At 36.5% G+C, this 9065-nt stretch overlaps 1 long non-coding RNA gene across 1 annotated transcript; it reads left to right on the forward strand.

The window, feature by feature from the left end:
- Positions 1–4023: 4023 nt before the first annotated feature.
- Positions 4024–5184, forward strand: LOC112180777. The gene is made up of 3 exons (XR_005803784.1): positions 4024–4242; positions 4365–4423; positions 4932–5184. It is a non-coding gene; the product is annotated as an uncharacterized LOC112180777 (long non-coding RNA).
- The last annotated feature ends 3881 nt before the right edge of the window (positions 5185–9065 follow it).

The raw sequence follows: 9065 nt of genomic DNA on the forward strand, positions 1-9065 counted from the left end.
CCAATTACGGCTGTGGTGCCAGCCCCAATCCCGCCAGTTCAATTGGATTTAGAGCGACACCCATTGGGATTATTGGCCTTGGTGCTGCTCTTGTACCTGTGCTTGGACTGAGCCTTGCGCTTTGTGAGTGCCCACTTTGAGTCGGTCGTGCACTTGTTCCTAGCGCCTTCTTTAGCTCGTCAAATTTTGACAATAGCGTCGCCACTTGATTTTGAGCTTTCGCCTTTTCTTTTCGCTCTTTTTCCAGCTCTCTATTTGCATTATGCAAATCTGCCAAGGCTATCTCTAACATGGCGGCGAGGTCAAGACCTTGTGCTTGGCGGCTGGTGTCGGTTTGATTCTCCACGATAGATTGTGTTGGTAGCACCTCGGGGGTGTTGGGGTTTTGGCCGTCAACGCTGATTGGTGTACGTGGTGAACAATTCGCGATTTACTGTGGTTGTTGGATTGGCAGGGTTGCCGGACAGGTTTGCTTGATCCTCAATGTTGTCGCCGCTACCGCTAGCCATGGTAGATTATGGGGGATGACTCTTAGTTCAAGGATTTCCACAGACGACGCCAATGTTAATGCCTAGAATACCACCATGTGATATCGGCTTCTAATAACGTGGACGAGGGTCCAATCTTCCGATATGTATAAAGTTTGTGAAATCCTGCTACCTGTCAAGAGAAATACAATGACGTCAAGAGGGGAAACAGGTTAGCGGTCTTCGCTCCTCCGTTGCTAAAGTTAGACGATGTATCTATTTTGACAAATGTAGCGGTAAGTAGCTATTAAATGAGTAATGAATGAAGAGAGAGAAGTGGACCTTTTATATGCGAAATAGTGAGTTGTCTCACTCTTGTTTTCGATGTGGGACTAATATGCTTCAGTTTGATGAGTTTTAGTCCTTTCTGTAGAGGTGGCCTTGGGTGGCACATGTCGGCGCGTTGAGGCATATTTCAGCCTAGAGATGGTTTGTCGGTGAAGGCTATCTTGCTGTGTTCCTGGGGTCACACCATTGAAGTTATTCTGACAAAGTGATATGATCAAGTATGAGTGCTGATTATGGCCGGCAGATGTCATGTATGTACACATAGCACCCCCTTGGTTCCCGAATTATCAACCTATTACCGAAGTCCAAAACATAAGCTATGGTGCCCATAAAAGCTCTTGGATTTTCCCTGCGCTTCGATGTAACGAACATTAGACCTCCGACAGTAAAATAGTGAGTTGACACTGCCGTGGCGCCCACCAGACTAAAGGAGGTCATTCCATCATTAGTGATAGCAAAAGTTGCAGCCAAGCGCGCTGACATCTCATCAATCATGGTCAAACCCTAATTTGTCTAAGGATCTCCTTGATAGACCCATTTTTCAATCACATATCCATATCTCGATCATTCAATTTTGAGATCCTAATTTGTAGATCATTTCTGCAAATTTTCAGCCAAATTGATGATCATTAAGGTATTGAGCTAGATTAAATCAATGAACGAATCAAGTTTGTCTAACCTGAACCGTTTGTGTTCATAATTGAAAATCACAGTTTTAAATGCCTGAATGATTATCAATTTGATTGAAAATATGCAGAGATGATCTCCTCATATATACATAAAAACTGAACGGTCGAGATGTGGATATGCGATCGAAAAGTGGGTATATCAAAGAAATCCTTAGATATTAATATCCTTATATATATATATATATATATATATATATATATATATTCTTACATAATTACCGTATCGCTTTTGTTCCCCTCTGAAGTATTGATTATTATAGGAGGGTATAGAAAATGATGCAATGGTTAGATTTAAAAAATGCAAATACAATTTGTTCACTACCTACCATTAATGTCACATGAATTCAGAAGCATTCTGCATGCTTTCTCAAATTTGCAGGGTGCAAATGAGGTTTAAAAGTAGGAGGTGCATATGCCAAATTTAGCAATGGAACACAACCTCACAGAAATTTATATGAGAAGAAATTTTTTTTATTTTTTTTTGAAAGGATGAGGAGAAAATTATAAGTACATGGAGAAGAACCCAAATAATGGAGATGTAATGTGGTGGTTTAGGAATGTATGACCATTATCTATGTTGCATATATTAAAGTATAAAAGTTAACAAAACAATTGAAGTGAAACATACAGGAGAGTTTTTAGGAGCTACCGTTTTTTTTCGATTGGATTCGTCTATTGATTTAATCTAGTTTGATACATTAACGGTCATCAATTTGGCTAAAAATTTGCATAAGTAATCTATTCATGGAGTCTTAAGAATTGAATGATCGAGATGTTGATATATGATAGAAAAGTGGGTGCCACAAAGGATTTCTTAAAATGACTCAAAAAAGGAATCCCTTTGAGCATCAGCAGTAGAGACCCAAATTTAGGTCCAAAAGCAAAGGAATAAGGTTGTAGTGGGTCAAAAAAAAAAAGGACTCAAATCTGCTTGAGACCCATTTGTTTGATTAGATTTGGTTCAAGAAATGACCTAAATAAGTTTGGACCCAAATTTTGCAGCATGTGGCAAAAATCTACTCTTACTTGCATACGTTCACACTTTATTGAGTAATCCCCACATCAATTTAATATTTATTTTGAATTGTATTGTCAAGATTGATTGCTTAGTAGAATTAAACGGCCAAGAAAAATGAATCAAAAATATAAGTCTTACACCACTGCAGCACCCAATAAAAGTAAGTTTTTTTTTGTACACTATTCAGATGGACTCAAATCACTATTTCAGCCATTTTGGACCTAAATTTGAGTCCAAAAGTGAGTCCCCCCTACTCCACTGTTGATGCTCTAAAGAACCCTGTATGTGTTTGTGTGTGAGAGCTGTAGCTCCTCAAAAAAAATTTGAATGTCTTGATCACATAGCACTGGTTTTGTTTGTAGTAAATGTAGAGTTTTATCTCAAAAGACTTCGATACAATTAGTGATGAACTACTAATTCTAATTTAAATACTTATTGTAGAATTTATATCTGTATGTGAGACTTTGCTTTCCCCGTCTTAATTTAGCTTCCACATCATTCCACTTATCACATTTTTCAGTTGTCATCTTGACCACATTCCCTTAATTCCACTTCGAGTGATTTGTTCGTATCACACTTTTAGCTAATACCACTCGTTGGGCAATGACATCCCAAGATCCACTTAAAGTGGTGTACATAGTTCCGATTTTGTATAAGTGTATAGTTTTATCCCAAATTCTTTTGGTGCTGTTAACATTGAATCATCCACTATATTGTATATATATTGATATATATATACATATTGTTTTCGACATTCTTGATTTATACACTACAACACATTTGGGTATATGCAACGGGTTTATATGCAAGGAGTTAAAATTCCTTACATTTGGTTCGATAATAACAAGAATTATATAAGTCCTTGCATTTATTTTGGATATAATACCAAGAATTAAAAAAAAAAAGTCCTTGTATTTGCTATTCACTTCCTTGCATTGGTTGAGCGGGATTTTTGGCGCCCTTAGGTTTGCTCTTAATCTTAATCCTTTTTTTTTAACTCTCGCTGTCTCTTCCTGTGTTTCTCCATCTCTCCATTCTTTCTCTTCTCTCCCACTGCTAATTCGGCCTAGAGCCAAATTTTAGTCTCAATTGCTCTCATACCCAACCAAACCAGTATCTAGGGTTTCTCCACTCCAACAATCACCCTCCGATCCCCGATTTCCCTTTATTCAAACTCTAGAACCCTCGTCCTCCCCTTTCCAATTTCAATCTCAAATTCGATTGCAGCGATTCCTAATTCCAGTGCTGGAAACTTCAGAGGCCTTTCCTTTGTATATGAACGCTCTCGAGTACTTCAAGACATACGCACCTCAAGTTCGGGAACCCTAAGATCAAGGAAGCTATTACCCAGAAATTCACTGAGTAGTTGCATCGCATTGTGGAGATTCGTGCCGTTTTGGATGATGGCAGGCCTGTCCCGGCCTCCAACGGCGATGCAGCGGTGGCTAGCATGCCGAAAACCAAGCTCAAGGACGGCGAAGGCAGTGACGGGTAGGATGATATGCCTCACTCGCCTCTCTGCCGAGTTCCGGCAGAGATTGGGATGAGGAGAGACACTTGCGGATATTCAAGCTGGTTGCTTTCTGTCTAGAGTTTACTTGTTAGAAAGATTGTGCATTTATTGTGCTCGGATTCTAAGTGGTGACTTTTTGTAGAGGATTTTGCTGTTGTTCGTGAAGCTGCGAAACAGAAGCTTGGTATGCGTCATTTCGATGTTCAGGTATCCTATTCTCTCTTGCACTCAATGTGTTGGTAGTCACACGTGTGGTTGGTTTATCTACATATGAAACTCTATGTATTTTTATTAACTTGATTTTGTGACCTTCTTGTTTGTATATGCAGGTAATTTTATGCCAGATTATTGGTGGGGCGGTGACCTAATTAGTACCTTTGGTTGACTGGTATGTGATTTTCTTTTTGCAGGTTTTCTTTTTTTTCCGTTTGGTTTCAGGGCTCAGAGGTATATTTGTATCTTTGCTGGGTTGTTATTTTCTTTACTGTCAGTGACATATTAAGAGTGCTTTCATAGATGAGTTGTACTAAGCACTTTCCTGGGTTGTGATTTTCTTTATTGTCAGTGACATATTAAGAGTGCGTTCATAGATGAGTTGTACCAAACACTTGAATGATCACATATTAAGTTTGCTTTGAGCTTGTCAACTTCATTATCAGCTTTTGAATATCTTCTTTTTGTACTTGTCAGTTTCATGGCTCACCATATGCATGATGGACAAGTTAATTGACCTCGGGCACTATTTTTTCAGTAGCTGACGATTATCTGTAAATCTGGACTAGAATATGGTGCATGCATGAATCTTCGACTTCTAATTTTTTGACCTGATGTATAAATAAGTTATCTGCTTCATGAGTCATAAGAGAATTCATTGTTCAGAAAATTTTAACTTGTAGTTGGCCTTCATGAGGAGATTTTCTTCGCTCTGTTCAACAGCAACTAACACCTGAGTTTCGAGAAGTTCGAACTACCTCAGTGGAGAATTTGCTATATGTAAAAGATCTTATCATTCTGCGTGTAAGATAATTTCAATAGAACCATCTGCTACTAGTTCTGGTTAGATTTGCTAAATATTTACTAACTAATTGCACATGATCTGTTTCATGATTGTGGAAGTACAGCAGCATAGTTTCTTTGAGCTAATTGTAAACAAGGCAGGGGCAAAATTGGACCGGTAATGTTCAATATTTCTTAAATTTAATTTGTCTTAATTTTTCTTATAAGCTGCGCTCAACATTACTTACTGAATATAATATTGTTTTGCGTTTTGCATAGCTTTTTCATTTTTATGTACATGAGGATGTGCGAACAATTGCCGAAGCTACAATAGAGAAGGATGAGGTACTGTCCTTTTCCTTTATTAATATGTGATTCTGTATCATTTATTAAGTTTCCATATTGAGAATGAAACACAAGCATAAAACAGCGAAAGTTAAGTTCCCTAAATTCTCTTTCAGTGTACTGTGAACGGTTTATGTCAATGTGGAATCTATGTTGGGTTAACAATGTTGGATGCTAGTTGGGCAAATTTGAAGAGTTTGTCCTTCAGCCAACCTTGACCGTGGTTTTTTTTTTTTCATGTTTTCTTTTTCCAAATCCTATATCATGTGCAAAGTTTTCTGGAACTGAAATTCGGACACATGAAGTTAATTGTTCATCATTTGCTTGTTGGATTATTGTTCAATACCAGATTGTCTCATGTAGTTAGATCGGCTCACTACTTCATTCAAATTGATCAAATTTCTCATCCCTGCAGGTTATCAATAAGAGTGGAGCTACTCCAGCAATAGTGCGTGATAGTTGTAAATGAGAAGCTTTGTGATTGTCTCCCAATTTGTTGACATGGATGAGATGTCTTGAGTGAGATAATGCAAACTTGAGTTACTAATCTTTATGGAATTTTCAATATGTAATTACTACTTTGATTTATAATAAAAGTGATTCATTTACTCATAGCCTCAATTTTCCCTGAAAGGATTTTTGTCAGATTGAATAAGAAATTAATAATATATTAAATGTAATTAAATTCCAGAAAAGCATTTTAATTGGTAAAAACTAAAAAGGGCCCTGCATCTATTAAATGCAAGGAATTGTCCTTGTATTTTAGTTAACCTCATGTGTTGAATTCCTTGCATTTGAGACTCAAATGCAAGGAATTCAACACATGAGGTTAACTAAAATGCAAGGAATTTTTAGGTTGTTGTATTTGCTCTTTTGCAAGGGTCTCTTTGCAATTACCCAAATGCAATAGATTTTCAATCTTTTGTTTTCCTTGCAAAAAATATTTTTTCTTGTGGTGATAAGACGCCACACTACTCAAACAATTACATAAATATGGACTATGGAGGTCAACATAGCTACTCTAAATCGATTTATGTACCTTTTATTCAATTATATATATATAGAAGGTACTGAACTAGAGATATTTTACATTTTTTTTTTAGCTTGTGTGGTATTTGCTTATTGTACAACTTGATGATCACGAGTTGTACTGCATATGTGACAACCTTAGATTTTGTTGTCACAACCAGATTCTCGGGACACATAAAAACAGTGTGGCTCATATTTGTGTTCCACATAATCAATCTAAGATAACAGTGTCTTCCAGTTAAGACCACAGTTAGACAAAGACTCAGCTTTCTTAATATTACCTTTTAATTAGTCTACCTAGCTAATTATGCCATTTTAAATTATAGTAGATTATTTGGTCATATATAAAAACTTGATCAAGCTGAAGAACAGATTCTAAATATCTATACCTAAGATCTAATGCTGTATCTATGATCACAAGCGCTCTCTCGATCAGCATATATAGCTCTTTTATATGCTTCTTGTACAATTACTTGTCGGTTTGACCATGAAATGTTATAATGCAGATGTTCAATGTTCAATGAGGCTAGAATGGAATATTTTGAACGAATTATCGCAATATTCTTTGACATATATTTTTGTGTATATGGTGGGAACTCGTGATGTAAGAATGGAATATTTTGCTTGAATAACCAAGAAGAACGTCCATGACTATTTGTTAGAGGAACTTCAAATCGTATAGAAAGATTTTATGTTTAAATTGACTGTCATGCACCAACTTTCCAGGAGATATGAGAAGAGAAAGGAAGGGCTAAATACGAGACATGTATAGAGAAAAGAAACGATAATGGATGCATAAACTAGAAACACAATATAAAGAAAGTCTCAATTGATTTTTAGTATTCATCTCAGTTTATTTTACTTTTTTTTATTTTTAAGATAAATCATCAAAGTTTATTTAGGCCAAATGGAAGAAAGACAGTAAAAACGAGACATGGGCCGGTGCATCAACAAAGCCCTCTCAGGTTGGAAGAGAAAACACCAGATATCATACGTCAATCAATTGCAACATATCTACCTGAGGCCGGAAAAGTCAACAACAGCACAGCAATACAAATCAAAATTCATTTAACCTAACTACAGACAAGAAAAGCTCCAGTTGAAAGTCCAACTCGAATGCACCATCTAGCAGAGATTGTAAGCTCTTAATTAGAAATTCGCCTAAACTCGAAATATGCATATTACTTCAAATCAAAAGATCTCGAGCAATACTGGGCTGTACATAGATTGCGACCTCAATCATCCACCTAACGTGCGGACGTGAAATATTACACACACAGAAAGCTCCAACATGTACCTTCAGATCATTACCAACCATCGGAACTGTACAAAATATTCCTTCTTCAGTTCAGCACCACCCCTACGAAGAAACAGTTGCCCCACAGTCCTTGCATTTTTTAAGGTGCTAAGTTAGATATATATTTTGTTCAACGGTAATTTTCTCTAGCATTTGTCTTCCTTTTTTTTCTTCTTTTTTTTTCTAATTTGCATGAAAGAGGTTCAAAGTATTTTACATCCTTTTCATGCATTCGATAACAAAGAAATTGATCACAGTCCAAATCTTAAAGCACCTTTTGTTCTTGTTCGTGACTAGAAAATTTACAGGAATTAGTAGGTCCTTTTCTGTCCCATTGGTTCAAATTTAATACAAGCTTCGCAAAGATATGGTTTCCTGAACAACCAGACCAGTTAACATAAATATATAATTGAGGCATGCATTAGTTTTATTCTGGTCAGGTAGAAGTGTGTAGAAGCCTGGATTTTCATAGCAGAAAAGAACAAAATCAGTTTGTTGCCTATAGAATACCAAGACAAAAATCTTTGACGATTTTAATTAAAATTGGTCTTTTTCTATCTTCGTCTGATGCTCTTGTTGGTTTTTAAAGTTGTCAGGCGGGTTTGGGTTCATTGCATTTCCAGTGGACTCCGTACTTGTCATTGTCTCTGGTTTCCAGCATCACCACATACAATTCAGTGTTGGTTGTTTATAATCGACAATAGTAAGGTCTTGTTTGTTTGATGAGTCTCCATCGATCGTAAATATACTTGGGAAGTTTTGTTTGAATTCGATGACGACAGCAGTAGCCTGCTTAGGGCTGGGGATACCCTTCCTGGCCTGACATATTAGGGCATGCAGCCACAGGTTTTATAATGCCTGAAGGAGAAAAAAAATTCTGTGCATTGTGTTCTCATTGTCTTCCTTGACTGCTACTGACAGAATGATACAAAAAATTTCTGTCCCACATGAAATCATAACACTAGAATTATTGATTAGGGATGGTGGCCACTGTATTGGACGTCCGGATCATGTGCTATTGTTTATTGATATCAGCGGAGGGCAATGATAGGCGGCCTCAATGAGGCCTAAGATTTATGATCTCAAATCCTATGTGTCATACCATATAAACAAATAGAAATTTTATTTTCAATTCCACATAATATATCTTGTCATATCATACTATTGCAACACCAACTTTACCCTTTTGTATTTGCTTTTAGATGGTAGAGGGTAAATCAATGACATTAATGAATTTAATTAGGTGACGAAACAAAATATCAGTTATTAATTATGTATTAATTTAAGGGATATGTCTATAGATTCTTTGACCAATATTTTTTCCTTCATTTAATTAAACTCTTTCCTATAATTTTTCTTATTT

Source organism: Rosa chinensis, chromosome 7 (assembly GCF_002994745.2).
Source record: "Rosa chinensis cultivar Old Blush chromosome 7, RchiOBHm-V2, whole genome shotgun sequence".
Taxonomy (NCBI): domain Eukaryota; kingdom Viridiplantae; phylum Streptophyta; class Magnoliopsida; order Rosales; family Rosaceae; genus Rosa; species Rosa chinensis.